The 15,247-nt window shown below is 41.3% G+C and overlaps 1 protein-coding gene across 1 annotated transcript in view; it reads right to left on the bottom strand.

The window, feature by feature from the left end:
* ELMOD1 (ELMO domain containing 1) overlaps positions 1–10,432 on the bottom strand; it is a 42,586-nt gene extending 32,154 nt beyond the window's left edge. The window contains exon 1 of the mRNA XM_088051381.1: positions 10,416–10,432. The gene's annotated coding sequence lies outside the window, so the exon portion shown is untranslated. The remainder of the gene's footprint in view (positions 1–10,415) is intronic.
* Positions 10,433–15,247: the final 4,815 nt, after the last annotated feature.

Consider the following 15,247-nt stretch of genomic DNA (forward strand, 5'->3'; position numbering starts at 1 on the left):
TGCTACTTTTCTTTCCAGTGGTATCCTGGGTTGGCATCTACTCCTCATTCACCTCAAAAGCCTACATTATTTGTGAAAGACAATATTATTTATTTGTGAAAGAAAATATTATTTATTTGTGAAAGACAATAGCCTTATGTCACCAAAAGTGTTTTGCTACTGTATATTCCTTCTCCTTTTGCTGATGGGAATGTTAGTGCTTCTGTATCTCAAATACCAATCTGAGATACCTAGAATTGGAAAGGGGAGGAATAGCTGATATGCATTATGAAATGTCCCTTGAGGTCCTGGAGGATAGCAAGCTGGCTGAAAGCCAGCAGGAGGCACAGACAGCAGCACGCTGGGCTGCATGAACACAAGCAGAGCCAGTAAGTAGATTGAGGGAAGAGATTATCTTCCTCTACTCAGCACTCAGGGCCATATTTAGACACTGCCTAGTTTGAGGCCCCAGCAATACACAAAAGACACCAATAAATTTAGGAGAGTTAAGCAGAGGCCACTGGCATGATGGGGGTGAGGCTGGGGGAGATGAGTTTGTTCAGCTCCAGGCAGGGACAGCTTTCAAGTGACATAACAGCACTTCCAGTGCCTATGGGGATATCATTGAAAAGCCAAGAGATGGAGTCTTTACAGCATTGCAGGACAGGAAGGAGAAAAACAATAGGCAAAAATTTAAACAAGAGAGGTTCAGCCTGGATACAAGGTAAAAATTTTTTTCCAAGAGGACAGTCAGGCAGTGGCACAGGTTGCTCAGAGATACTTTGAGGTTTTAAGCCCCAATGAAATGAAGCCCTGAGAAGCCTGACCTCAAAGCTGACCATTCCGTAGGCAGAAGGTTGGGCTGCAGATAGCCCCTCAAGGGCTGAGGTCCCTTCCAGCCTTTGATTCTCTGCTTCCCCCACAGTCACCCTCACAGGGTGATCTCAAATATCCTGTGTTATACTCAAATACTCTTAGCACTGTAGTGCTATAGAGATACAACTGACAGGGTGCCCAAGTACCTGCCATTTTATCAGTGTAAGAGATACCCACTTCTCAATGTACTTTGCAATGTTTCCCAAGAAACAAGCTTAGCTTTAGGATGGAACAAAATTATTCCCTCTCTCATTCCACCAAAAGCCTCCACCATGAAATTTGACCATAAACAAGTCATATTACAGTCCTAAAATTCAAGAATGGGAGTCTACAAGAATCATGCCAATGACAAACACACAACACACAAAACTCCAAATACGAATAAAGCCCCAACAACTCTATGACCCCAGTTTGGTAATTCTAAACAAGTACTGTTTTTCCAGCTATCCCATGGAATAGATACATACCTACTTGCATCTTCCATCTTGCATTCATGCCCAAAGGTAGCATAAAAATCACTTCCAGTGTATTAAACAAACTAGTAAAAACAGAGGATCTTCATCTCATTTACAGCATAATCATTTATAGGTCTTTGAATGTTAAAGCAATGAGAATGCTCAAACCTCCCCAACTCAGAGGACATCCTGGGAAATTACTCTAATGCCGGAAAAGCTCTCAAGAACAGGTCACCTGTTCCATGCAGTTCAAAAGTTTTGTGTTGACTCAGAAGTGGCCTTGACTGACTCAAATGGATGCAGCCACTGGCAGGATTCAGCCACTGGCAGGATTCACCTTAGGGATCAAAAAATGGATGCCTGTTTTGTGTGAGCTCAGTTTCCCATCTCAATACAGAAGGGTATTTTCATTTCCATGTGCCCAAGATGAGTCTGTATTCAATATCAAGCATTCTTTAGAGGAAAATCTTGGAAGAAAATGTCACACTTGATTGATGATCCTAATAAGCAAGACTTGACTTCAGTCACACTGTCACAGGTAATAAGATTTCTTCCACTTCTAATCTCCATCACACACTGACATTTTACATTTCTGTATTTCACTAGAAGAGTGAGGGCAAGGCTAGATATGAAGTAAAATTTAACTGAATTTTAGTCCTGTGAGCATAAGCACATACCACACAATTAAGCAAAAAAAAAAAAAAAAAAAAGAAAAAGGGCCCTGAATAAAAGGTTAAAATCACAGCAGAGTTTGGGAATCAGAGGGCATAAAAACTCCCATCTTCTCTCAAGCTACTGAAGAGTTGTTTGAAAGCCTCTAATTTTGTAGTTCTAACTTAGCATTTCAGTCCATTACTGCCTCTTCAAAGCATTACAAGTATAAGGAAGGATCAAGAGGGTCTTACGATTCTTATAAGAGACAGTCATGTAGGATTGTATTTGGGTTCAAGAGAACTTACTTGTCAAATCTCACATGGCAAGTTACCTCTACCACCACTCAATTCAGCCTATATGCTGTAATTCCTCTGCAGATTTTGGCTCAGTGACAATGCACAGTTTGATGATGGTAACATCAAACCAAAACTCAGCAATGGAGAAGCATCTCCACCTTTCATTGTAGATCTCTGCCCTTTAAAAGAAAAAGGCTGGGCTTCTCTCCCTGACTGTTCAAAGCAAACTAAATCCCAGAAATACAACAAAGGAAATGTTCATGCATACAGATGCACTTTATGTGCAGAACTCTGACAATAATCTACTTTTCCCAATTTCCATTAGCTCTGTTCTATTACAGTGTTGAAAGATGGAAAGAAAGGACAAAACCATATGAAGTCGCTTCAGGTCACTGATGAAGACTTTACTGGATACTAATAATTCTATTTCTGATAATAAGTCTATTTTTAATAATAAATACAAAGGTAAAAAATAGAGGATGCTCTCCACAACTAAGAATACCATAAACTTCTGGAAATGTAATCAGATGCCTAAATTCAACAGGAATTAAAGTATCCAAGTCTTGTCTCTGTCTATAGTGTGTCCATCCACAACAAGCTCACCACATACTGAGGAAAGGGTATTTTATCCAGAAGGGCACTGAGTAAATCACCCATCAGCTAAAAATGGAGTTCTCATGCTTGAAAACAGTCCTCAAAGTACAGCAACTTCCTTCAACCCCCTCCTTCATACATTATAAAAAGGCATCATTTCTAGTCACTTCTCATGAACTTTCACTTGACGACTAATGAGTTCACTGAGGAGAACAGCAGCTTCATATGGGTGGCTCACATGTGTCTACATGGTTTGCAGTGGAATGTTTCTGGCACACTTGCTCTGTTGCCAGACACCACTGTATGACAGTTTGTATTGCAAAGAAGTGTGTTCTAAATAAAACATCACAGTTGTAGCAAAAATCCTTCAAGTTTAGAATAAATCCTACCAGGCTAGATGCATAAAATCCAAAGAGGCTGCCTGGCTACCTCCCAGGCTAATTACTGCAGAAGTTTCACAGAAAAAAACCCAAAAATTACTGTTTCTAAAAGTGGATGACTGATGTGCTTTTGCTCTCCCTCCCTTCTTGGTTTCCACTCCATTGCCTAAAGATGAGTGGAGGGTACAAGTTAAAATGCAAAGATGAAGTATTCCCTTGTCACCAAAATTAACTGAAGTCTAGATTTGCTTTAGAGCCCAATCAATTCCTAACAAAAGTAGTTTGTGGGGAAGAAACATCATCTTGGTTACATACGGATCTGCAATGTCAATAGATTTACACCAGACATTCTTGTTCCCCTACTCTTTCAACATCTGTTATATTTTCTTATAAAAATATATATATTATAACTCTGCTATATAAGCAGAGTTAACTCAGCCATCAGATTACTACAACCTCACACCAAGTATCATCCTGAAAGCATGTAAAACTAAGGACTGAGATTTAGTTTGTTAACTGACACTTCACCCCCAAAAAAGTTAAAACAAGGACACGAGAGATGTCAGAACAAAAGCCAAACTCAGCTTTCAAGCTAGAGGAGCATAAATTAATTTATTTACCCAGGAATCTGATGAAGAACAGACACCGTTCACACTGATCTAACAGAAAATTGTTCCATGTGGTGCCATTTTGTCGTAATTTCACCAGATTACTTTGGCATGGAAGTAGCAACTTTTCCACAGACCTCTGAGAGGCAGACATGAAAGAGTAGAGCAAGTAGAATCCATGAGAGTTTCTGCATGTCCTTCTGCAGTTTTACTAAGACAGGATTCAAGAATGATGACCTCCCATGCAGTCAGCCAGTTAAATGATGTCATGAAGCACCACACTCATGAAACCATAAGTATCCCACAGTAAGTGTTATGCACCAGCTGTTTGCTGCCTGTGGTTCTGCAGCCTGCAGGGGGACCACACTGAAAGAGGAACAAACTTATTCAGCAGACAGGAGGACCTAAAACCCCACTGCAGTTATTTTGCAAACTTTATGGCCTACAATTTAATCTCCTGGTTGCTGCTCAGTGAGATGGTCTGCATCCCAGGAGGTAGGAAATCAGGACATCCAAGTACATGACCTTGTTGGGAGCTCTGGTTATGCATTTGCTGCCCAGGACACGTGCAGGCTGGATTGCTCTCGTTTTACCTATGTCTGAAGTGAGGAGAAGTGGAAGAAATCAGTTTTATCACAGAAACTAGAAACTTTTCCGAACTTTCTCTAATATGTATTGCAAACTCCATGCTTTGGTCAAACCAGGTTTAAGCCCTTCTCTAGGGAAAAATTTTGAATGGCAACACAGAAAAGAAAAAAAGAAAAAATAATAATAATAATAAAAAAATCACTCCAGGGCATGTTGGAGAGCAACCAAATCTGTTGTCCAGTCAGGCCTATGTACCATCCAGTATCAGCTCAACTTGGAAGAGTCATAAGTATCTTACCAAATTTTTATTTCTATTAAGAAGAGCTGTGAACAATGGTAGAAGTGACTGCTCTAAGACTCCCTTCACCTTTCTGTAGCTTAAGATACCTCCAAGTAGCATCAAAGTCAAACACTGCTTCTATAAGCAGTGGAGAAAGAAAGCTATGATGGAGTTTGGAGCCAGGGACATTCATAAAAATTCAAGATAAATCAACACAAACACCACACTGATGCAACAAAATAAATAAGAGGAAAAGACAATGAAGATCTGCAAAAGGTAAAGATGGAAAGAATGGTTTGAAGGTCAATGAACTTACACCAGCTGTTAAGCAAGACTTATGAAACACACTTTCAAGCATGGCATAGGGACCATTCTTATGTGGTAATTGCACAAAATGTATTTTCTCAACCAAGTAGAAAAAAAAAAGTGAGTAACAAGTGAAGTGCAAGGTGCTGTGGTGCACTTCTTCTGTCTGCCACTTCCTGCTTGGTTCAACCAGACCTTTACCTTCTTTTGGGTGCCCACTCTCAGACAGAAAAGGATGCTGGTAAAGGTTTGATAGGAGAAAACTGGAAAGAAGGGAGAAGACCACATGGGAAGAAAAAAGAAAGAAGAAACATGAAGACCATTGAAAACTGTTCCTGCAACAATGTTATTGAGGGGGAAGAGGAACAAAGTGGAGCCAAGAGAAATACAGACAGGATGATTGACAGGATTGCCATTAAGCATTTATTCTTAATACATTGCAACACTGAAAATTTTCTTCCTTCAGTGTCTCTTTCTACTTAGAAAAGTGGGCATACTTTTATGTCTTATAGTCTTAACCTCAAAAATGTTGTGATCATGAAAGTGATAGAAAAACTTCCAAAAGGAAGTACATTATACAAGTTTCCAGAACCCTTGGAGCAGATATATCCATAATAATTCAGTAGTATGAACTGATCTTATCCTTGAGATAGTAACCTGTATAATATAGCACATGTTGGACAAATGAGGTTCAAAGAACATCTCAGACCATCGGAAATATTGTTGCAGTCCTACTTGTAAAAGTGGAGAGTAGGTAGCGTGGCCTTTTCCTAATTTGTGCTTATGGTATATCCTGTTTTCCATGTCATCTGCTAGGAGCACCACCATTTCTTTCCCTTCCTCTCTCAGTTCAGCAAGAACTCCTTTTTTCCTCCTTCAACCCATCTGTTCTCCTCAGGCTGCTTTAAAGCTGACAGTGTTAGGGCCTAGCAAGCCCAAAATTAACAAACCCCACATTGATTTTAGTGTTTCAGAGGAACAACCTGTTTGATGGCACACATCCAAGCCAATGTTGATATGGATATGGCATTGTGAGAGCAGAGTGGGAGAAGGAATAAGAGACTTGCTCTTATAACTGCCTACCAGAAGAGGACTACAGTTTCCATGACCACAGGACAGCTTTGTACTAAGAGGCCCAATTTTTATCACCTACACACACATGACTGTGCAAATATTATCAGTGTGGCAACAAATTGCTGCTATGCCATGGACAAGTCTCAACATCCAAGTCATTCTGGAAGATAATGAAAGGTAGGAATGTAATTCTATTTTTCAAATATATGAGTAAGATTACTAAAAAAGAAATGAAAATAATTAGAAAACTTGTTTTCATTACTAGTGAAATCTGTAACTAGCCACAGAAGCTCTTGCTCAGTTTAGCAAGTATAATAGTATCAGTTTGGGGGTCCTAGGAAACTTACTGATTCACTTTTGGCAGACAGAGGTATGGGCACAGGCATACAATAGGGGCTTAAATGGCAGATGGTGTATATATATATATATATATATATATTTTGATATATACTATATGTATATACTAAAGAATAACTCGTGTCTGTGAAATTGATAGCCAGCTGTACACAGTCTTAAAGAAGCCTTCTGAGCAGAAACTGCCTTTCCTTCTTAAGCACCATCAGAAAACATTGGTTAACCATGGCCAAGTTAGAAGGATGATACAGAGAGATGTGGAGACAGGACTTTGTACAACTAATTCTTTTGGATTTGGTCTTGTCCCTTAATTTACCTGAGTATCCTTCCCTGGAAAACCAAAATACATAGCTACAGACAGAAGCTACAGCTACATCAATGCAGAGCACAGACCAACAGAAATGCTGCTGTCAAACAGTTGAAATTGAAACTGTATAGGATGGGGAGAGGCAGTTTGTTTTCTGAAAAAAAACCAACACCCTATACAGATGCTGGAGTAGCTCCAGCCAGGTCCCTGGGGCTGAATACCAGGTTGCAATTCGTGTGCTCCCAAAAAATTTTCACCTATTTATTCTCAGGTGCTCCAAGACTAGTTCACAAAAAAAGGTAAAGAACAAAAGCCAGGAGATTTGCTCGAAAAACATTAGTGTCACATCTATATTTAGACTAAAAATGCCTGTGAAGTTATTTCCTACCAGAGAGGGAAAATCACACAGGTACACAGTTTCTTATAGACACAGTCCTGAGGACCACTACTGCACCTCCTAACTTTGCTCTAACAAGTTGCAATGTCACCTGCTTATATGGTCAGTTGTTTTCAATTCCAGTCTTTGTAGTTCCTGTATTTCTCCTGTTCCCCAGACTCCTTTTGATGTCTGTGGCTGTATCTGAACTAGAATAGAGTGCTCAGCCTGCAGATATGCAGACAGATTAGGATGAGGTAAAAACACTATGCCAAATTGTTTCATTTCACTCAGGTACTTTAACTACTGGGAGGGCTAGAAACTATCTTCTTGAAGAGCCTCTCAGCTGTAACAGAAAGCTGAGAAGTCTTTGCTCACATTTTTCAGAGGAGTAGGATACTGAGCTCCAGAACAAACTGCCAGAAACACTTGAAGCTGATGAAGTTGTTGTGGGGCTCTTCATTGGTTTTATGCTAAAGTGGATGAGAACTGCTCACTAGACTACAGCTGGGAGGTACTTTAAAGAAACCAATATCTTTTATGAAAGGCTCAGTAATTGAATGGGAACTCTCCAAAGCAAAAGTCCTGGTGTAGTTCCAATGGGAGTGTTCAGGTCTCTTGCAGCCAGACTGCTCTGAGACCTGAACCGCTGCAAGGCAACCGGAGAAGGTCTTTGGAGGATGTGTCAGATACTTAAGCCGGATGCAAGCCAAATCACTAGTGTAAACATATCCATAATGTGTCTCAAGGCAAAGTCAGACAGGTCAGTTTGTCACCAAAATGCTTGCTTTGCCTTGAAAAGGAGTGCTCACGCAGTCCTACGTACCACTAAGTAGCAACTTGGGAAGCTGCTCCCACAGCTTCTGCTGTCATGCTTCCCTTTCCACTGCCTGGCAGGAACAAGCAGAATTTCCACCTCCAGCTCAGGCTTGGCAAATCCTGCGGTACAGCACAGCTCAGCTGTTAGGTGGCTGAGCCCGTATCATCTTAGATGGATGCTGAGGATGCTAAGCCTGAACCATAGCCACAGTCCTGCATGACCACAAACATTCTCCACATCTCTTTACATCAGTCTCATCTTTTATTTTTTCTTATTTTATCCTTCATATTCCTTTGGAATCTCACCACCTGGTTTCCTTCTCAGTATTCCAGTAAGCTCTGCTCTAGAGTTTACTTTTCAGGCCTCTTTCCCAAAGCTTGTATTCGAAGAGTAACATATTTCATGCAGTCCTTTGCCCTGCATTACCAAGCAAAGGATTTAAAAGGAATGTCAAATGAAAGAAGCTTTCCAAGCAAGAAAGCTGAGCAGATGTTCATAAAAAAAAATTAAAATATCGTCTTATGAGCCAGAGGGCATTAAATGAAACAAGATTTGATCTCCAGGCAACCCAAGCCTGTTCTTCTTGCAATTTTCTGCTAACACTTCAAATGACCCCTTGGGAAAAATAAAGCTTGCCTGGCTCTGTATAGTTACCATGCCCTGACTGTACAACTGAACATAATTTTTGTTTAAATTGGTTTATAGCTGATAACAGCTTAACTTTAAAATACAAGATTATTTAAATACTAGCAGCAGTCTGGAGCACTACATATGCCAGAATTTGTGCAACAGCATTCTCCTTGTAACCAGCAGCAAGTCTGTTTGCGCAGGGAAGATGACAGATAACAAAATAATTACTTAATGCAACATAGCCCTGAAGTTTACCACTTAAGTATAGCTTAGCTCAGGGGGCTGCAATTCCCTGTCAAGAGTGACAGGAAGATGTTTGAACATGGGAAATTCTTGGGTTCACACATGTCAGTAAAGTAATGTGACGCTGTCCCATGGTTAATAAAGCCCTGTCTCAAAACTTGAGCTGGCTAAGGGTTCATGGACACTTTGGTTATGTGCTCAGCCACAGCGGGTTTTTACACTAGCAGAATATGCTTCACTGTGTATCAGTGAGCCAGCAGGAAAGTTAACGAATGCATTTCGTTGCATGATTTTTCCATTGTTTGCTCCTTTCCTGGAATAATTTTCTTCCCATTTTCTGTTTAGAGTGATACATACAGCATCTGATGCTGTCACATGATTTCACTCTTGAAAATCATAGGCTTCCTGTCTCTGAGCTTCTATTAGCCTCAATGATAAGTCATTTGCTACAGCCATGTAGTTTTGCCTTAGTTTTAGTAGAAATATTTCTTAAAATGATATGCAGATTATGAGAGCTGAACAGGTAAAATGATATTTCTAGATGTAGCTCCACCTGTTCAGTCTGGCCTACAGTGGCACACACTTTTTAAGACAGTCATAAAAAAGCAGGCTCTCCTAAGAATCAGTAAGTCTCATCTGAACCTGCACTCTGCTAAATAGATACAAGTATGCAACACCTACCAAATTACTACACATAATGAGGCTTTTGCTGTTCTGTTCCTGGGGGGATGAAATGTTCTTATCAGACTCAAGTGATTCAACTATTAATCGATCTATGAGTACAAAACAACATTCTTTAAAAATGTGCAATGAAACGTTTGGAGCAGAAGGCAATCAGTAAGCTTATTGTAGAGCACAGGGATCATGCAGGATTTTAGAGATGCTATTTTTCCTATTCTATTTAATTTTAGAATAAATTAGAATTACAGGGAGTGGAGGAGGGGGGCAGGGGAGAAAAGAATGAAAACCTGGATTTACTAAAGCATGCAAGCCACAAAATAAATTTCTTTCATTTTCTAAAATGGCTTCTTTGTTTCAAATGCCTTTGTCACAAAAAACAGCTTGTTGTGATCTGACTGCTGAGTTGACTGAATTGGGACAAAGGTGTTGTTCTTCCCTCTCCCCCACCGCCCCCATCCTGATATACACTTTCGCTGTCCTCTTTTAGCCATTTTAAAGGAAATTGTAAGAAAAGCAGAAACTGTGAGGACAAAGGGAAACATCAAAGACATAAATCCTGGAATAAACTCGGAGCAAGTGTAACTTCAATACACAATGACCATGTGGGGGGATGAAGGGGAGGCGGGGAAGAGGAGAGTGCCATGGAAAAAAGAAGTCATCATCACGGTGCGCACCCGTTGATGTAACTGAGGTGCTCAGAGCCCAGGGCAGGTGCGGCGGGGCAAGCCAGGCCAGCGGCCCCGCTCAGGGCGAGCTGCGGGGCAGGGCAGGGCGCGGAGCCCACTGCGGAGCCGCAGAGCCGTGCGCCTGGCGGCCGCCCAGTGCCGGCCTCCTCCTGTACAATTATAAAGGTTGGGGCCGTTAGAAAAAAAATTAAAATGAAATTAAAAATTTAAAAAATCAACTACAAATACCCCAAATGCGCAAACAGCTCAGCGCCTCCAAATTTCCTTACGCCGCAAGGTCTTTCCATAAAGCGTCCCGCATTCAGAGGGGCAAAACTTCTCTCCCACCGCCGGGCGGTGAACGCGGGAGGGAAGCGGTGCAGGGAGCTGCGATGCGATGCCCGGAGCCGCCTCCCGTCGCTAAGCGACCCTCGGGGCCGCCGCCGGGGCCCGCCGCCGCCGCGCACCCCCCGCCCCGCGCCGCTCCATGCCCGCGGCGCAGCGCAGCCGCCGTCCCGAGCCGTCCTTCCTCGCCGGGAGGGACACGGAGCTGCCGCCGCCGCCGCGATCTGGGTCACCCGGCGCGGCGCCCGGCGAAGGTGAGGAGGAGGAGGAGGCGGAGGAAGGCGGGCGGCGGTGCCGCCTACCGGCGAGCGCGGAGGGAGGCTGCGGCGGGGCCCGAACCCGCCCCGCAGGGAGGGGAAGGGGCCGGGGACCAAAGGGAGCCAAGGCGCGCTCCGAGCGCGCCGCCTGCCATCGGTGCCCGGCCCTCAGGCAGGATGCCCCTCTCATCCCTGGGCTTCGAGACCTTTCCCCTCGTTCTGCCCGTGCTTGCCAGGGAAAGGCGATTAGACCTGTCTGCGCTTCAGGGGAGTCCAGCCACGGTGGTACGGTTAAGGTCCTACAGGAAAGCGGGGAACATCTCCGAGCTGTTAAGGTCCCGGCTAGCTGGGGTAGTACTCAGCGAGCCAGTATCCTTCCTCCATATCCCATCCCACCGACCTGTCAAGCAGTTCGGTGTCCTTTCTCCCCCAGTAGTATATCCTGAAGGCTTTTGATCTTCAAAGTTTAAAGTCAGCTAATCGGGATCATAGGCATGTCATTCTATTTATATAGCTCTCCCCTCTAGGAGAATAACAACTGTTGTTCTGCAGCATCCACAGAATCATTTAAAGTTGCCCAGTGCAGTATCTACTGCCAGTAGGCAAGTAGTGTATGTTTCATTCATCCTTACTGCTGCATGCATCTGTCCAGATGTTCCTTTGAAGCTGTAAGCAGCCTGTCAGGCCACATTGGCGTCCCAACATTAGCCAATAGTCTCATGTTTTCAGAAGTCCTTTGAAAATGCTAATTAACCTATTTTTCTAAGTGTTCTCTATGCCTAAATTGAAAATAGCTTTCTGCATGCCTGTTTCAGAGACATGGTCTAATTTCTTCTGAATCTCCTTTTTCAGTCATTTTGATCCCATAATCAACTCTCACATTCAAGAAGTATGGTGAAAACACTTGGGTCGTTGTGTTAAACATTTAACAACTAGGAAACACTGTTCATGTCTTAAGGCAAAGCAGACTGGTAATTAATTCTCCTTCTAGCTAGAGCTATGTAGTCTCTGTGCCACCTGCCACCGGCATGCTCGATGCACCTGGCTGGCAGGTGCTGTGTCCTGCGGAGCTGATCGAGTGGCAGGGACAGAGGAGGTCCCAGCAGCCTCCACTGCAGCTGTGTGGTTCATCAGCAAATGAGGTCCAACGCTCAGTGAAACAACTGAATGGTCAGTATCACACTACAGCTTTACCACCTCATCTCTTATTTGCATCATGCTTTCCACATTGAGGTAATCTTTCAAGGTTAATTCCCTGCATTGATGCAACTAGAAAAGACTCCTGTCTCCTGCTTTACAGCAGTGTTTCTAATTATTATATCACAATGATGTTCACCCCCAAAATATCAGAACCTTGCTCTTAGGTCCTGTGTCTGTCAGAAACTTCTCTAGAACTAGGCCAGAGAATCCACTGCAGGTCTGTAGATGTCAGAACAGAATAAACTCTAAACTGGGGGACTTTTCAGAGGCTTCAGGAGCAGAGTTTGGTTACGCTTCCCAAAATAAACCTAGGAACAGAGATTTGTAAGACAATTCATTCATAATTATGCAAGATGAATCATGAGCATAAAAAGTCAGATCCTTGCTACAGAAGTAGCCTTACTTTCCCAGATGACATGCTCTTCTTCATAAATATCAAGGAATTCAAAATGTGAGATAGAAAGCCTTATTGACTTGTTCCCTTACTGTTGTGGCAAATTTAGGGGTTCAGACCAATATGTTTGGAGATGGCCTTCTGCCCATTCTCTGGAATCATGCAGTGAACATAGCTGTACTATAGTCATGTAGTGCCATTTCAGATATGCCCGAATTTTTTTGAGACCCTTGGTTTGATGTACCCATTCATTCAATATGTTTGTATGGAAGCTACTCAGGTTACCATGATTCCTATCTTCAGCATCATTGTTTCATGGGAAGTTGAGGCAACCTAGCATTTTATAAAAGCTCTTTTGTTTACAAGCAGTTGCAGAATATTTTATTATGCTGTACTTCCCTTTTAACAGCATCATTATTTTTAATTTATGGCAAATGAAAAAAAACTGTGCATGACAGCAGAAATATAGCCTGTATTTAGAAGTGAAACCATATTAGAAAAAAATAGATGTAGGACTCCACTAGTTGAGCAATGTCACACTTCTCCAGCAATAGCTCATACAGCCTGCTGTGCTTAATAAAAACCAGCAAGGTCACCTGCATGATTAATTTAGCATTGGAAAGAAGGTGACAGAAGCAGCAGAAAAACCAGATAGCAACATACCTCACTCAGATATTGGTGAAAAATCAAAAACTCAAGTCCCTTATTATTTTGGATAGAAGCTCTTGCTGTTACAGAAATTACTGATAAAGACAAAATTGATAACAAGGACATGTGCTGTGTCCTTGTGAAGAACCTAACTGTTGACATCACCCAGCACTTTTCTCAGACAGTGTGCCACCCAAGCATTATTAAATGCACCATAAGGAGTTATATTTTAGTTAATGGTTTTATAGTATCTTTTTTCCTTTTTAACAAGTAACATTTTTCATTTTGTGACAATACAGAGGTGGCAGAAATACTTTAGTTACACTTGTATGCTTTGACTTAAAATTGAAAAGAGAAAGACTGTATTTTACCTAACAATCCTAGTACTGCTGAAATAGTCTTAAAAGTTTTAGTAAGAAAGGAGAAGGAAGGAATAGGAAAATGCTCTTTATTTACATAAGGAACTTTCTTACTTAAATTTTCAAGATCTGTGTTTCAGATTATCAATCCCTCTAGTTTTCACTCAGCATGAGACTACTCTCTCCGTAAATTACAAGCTTCTCAAGCTGTTCTCAAATTTCCTCATTTGCTCCTTTTGAGGGGATTCTTGTCATCTGGCAATTCTTTGTGCCTGGCTTAGGACAAGCATCAAATACAGATTGTCCTGCAGTGGTGAATTATATGGCTCTCATGCACTGATATTATAGCAACTAGGGCTGTGTGTACACAAGCTTCAGGATAATTTTTTTTAACCAATCTCATAGTTATTTTGTTCATTTCCAGTCCCAAACTTTGCCTTACTTGTATTTCTTTGACTGAAGATGCCATAAAGTTTAACATGGGAGACACTAACAGAAGCAAATAGATGATGGTAACGTGAGAGATGAAGTGTGTCAGGCTTACTCACAGAGCCTTTAGAGAGATGACAGCTAAGTGAAGCAGCCAGTATGCTCATTTAGTTTACCCATTTCTTGAAGCAAAGAATTTCACCAGAAAAGACTTTGTCTGCATATGAGTTAAGAGCATTTAATGTTATAATATTTTAATATAAATAATTCTGGTGGAAATTTCTACATAGAAAGAGTAAAATAAAGGGATGTAGGCATGAATTTCAAATACTATATGCTAGCAATACCTGCTTTTTTCTCTTAATAAAAGTCAACAAACTTGAATATGCTGAAACTGTGTCCTAATCATCAGCAAGATATGTATGTACCAACCATATTATGTCTGTGTGAAAAAGAAAGATTTGCATTTATAAGAGAAAAATTTTAAATCAATTTTGAACAAGGAAAAAAAAGGTGATGTGTTTGGTTTTTTTTTATCTATTCCTTTTACTCATCTTCTGCCATGAATTAGATACATATTCTGAATGCATATGCTACCCTTCATGGAAACATTACAAAGTGTTTCAACAACAATGATTCATGAAGAATCACAACCCCTGGTGATATGGGTAAATATTTATGTAAATGTCATACAGATCAGGAAACTGAGTTACAGACAAGTGGTGTTGGTGAAAAAAAAAAAAATAATAATCACTAAGTTTGGATGCATCTTCTTTTTTTTTTTTCTTGCCTATTCAGTTTAAAAGCTTTCAATTACTGTTTTCCAGATATGTCAAATGTGCATATAGATCCAGGGAAGTAATGAAACCAGATTACAAGAGCAGCAAATGGTGTGACCCAAGCATCTTGTAATTTCTCTCTCCTTGCCTCTTTTGGGCTCCATTCTCTGTGGATATAACTTTTCCCTAGTCTCTCAGCCTCCTTTGGGCTGAATTCCTCTGGGATCCTCCCTTGTGGGAAGTCCCATTTATCTCAGTCCTTATTATTCGAAGAAAACTCCTGAGCTCGTTAGAATCTTGTTTCTTGTGTTTATTAACAGGTGGTCACAAAACTCGACAGATCTCTCCAGGCTGGTCACAAGGTTAATCTTTGCAATTTGGCACATTTCTTTCTTCTGATGGTACAAACAAGGCCTTGTGGCACACTTCGTGTTTGATGCACAAAATGGCCCCGAACTACAGTTTTTTATCTTTATACCTATTTTTACACAATTAACAATAGACACGTATATTATTTTTCTTAATGACCCAATGACCCATCACCTCTGTGATGCACTGCGGCATTCTCTATCCAATCACTTACTATTACCCAAAAACCTCTAGGAGAAGAACACGAAGAAGAAAGAAGGGACAAGGGACAACACCCTAAATCCTCCATCTTGTCTCCTGT

This window comes from Pseudopodoces humilis, chromosome 2 (assembly GCF_049639895.1).
Source record: "Pseudopodoces humilis isolate 2021_Gansu_Grassland_sample_001 chromosome 2, ASM4963989v1, whole genome shotgun sequence".
Taxonomy (NCBI): Eukaryota; Metazoa; Chordata; class Aves; order Passeriformes; family Paridae; genus Pseudopodoces; species Pseudopodoces humilis.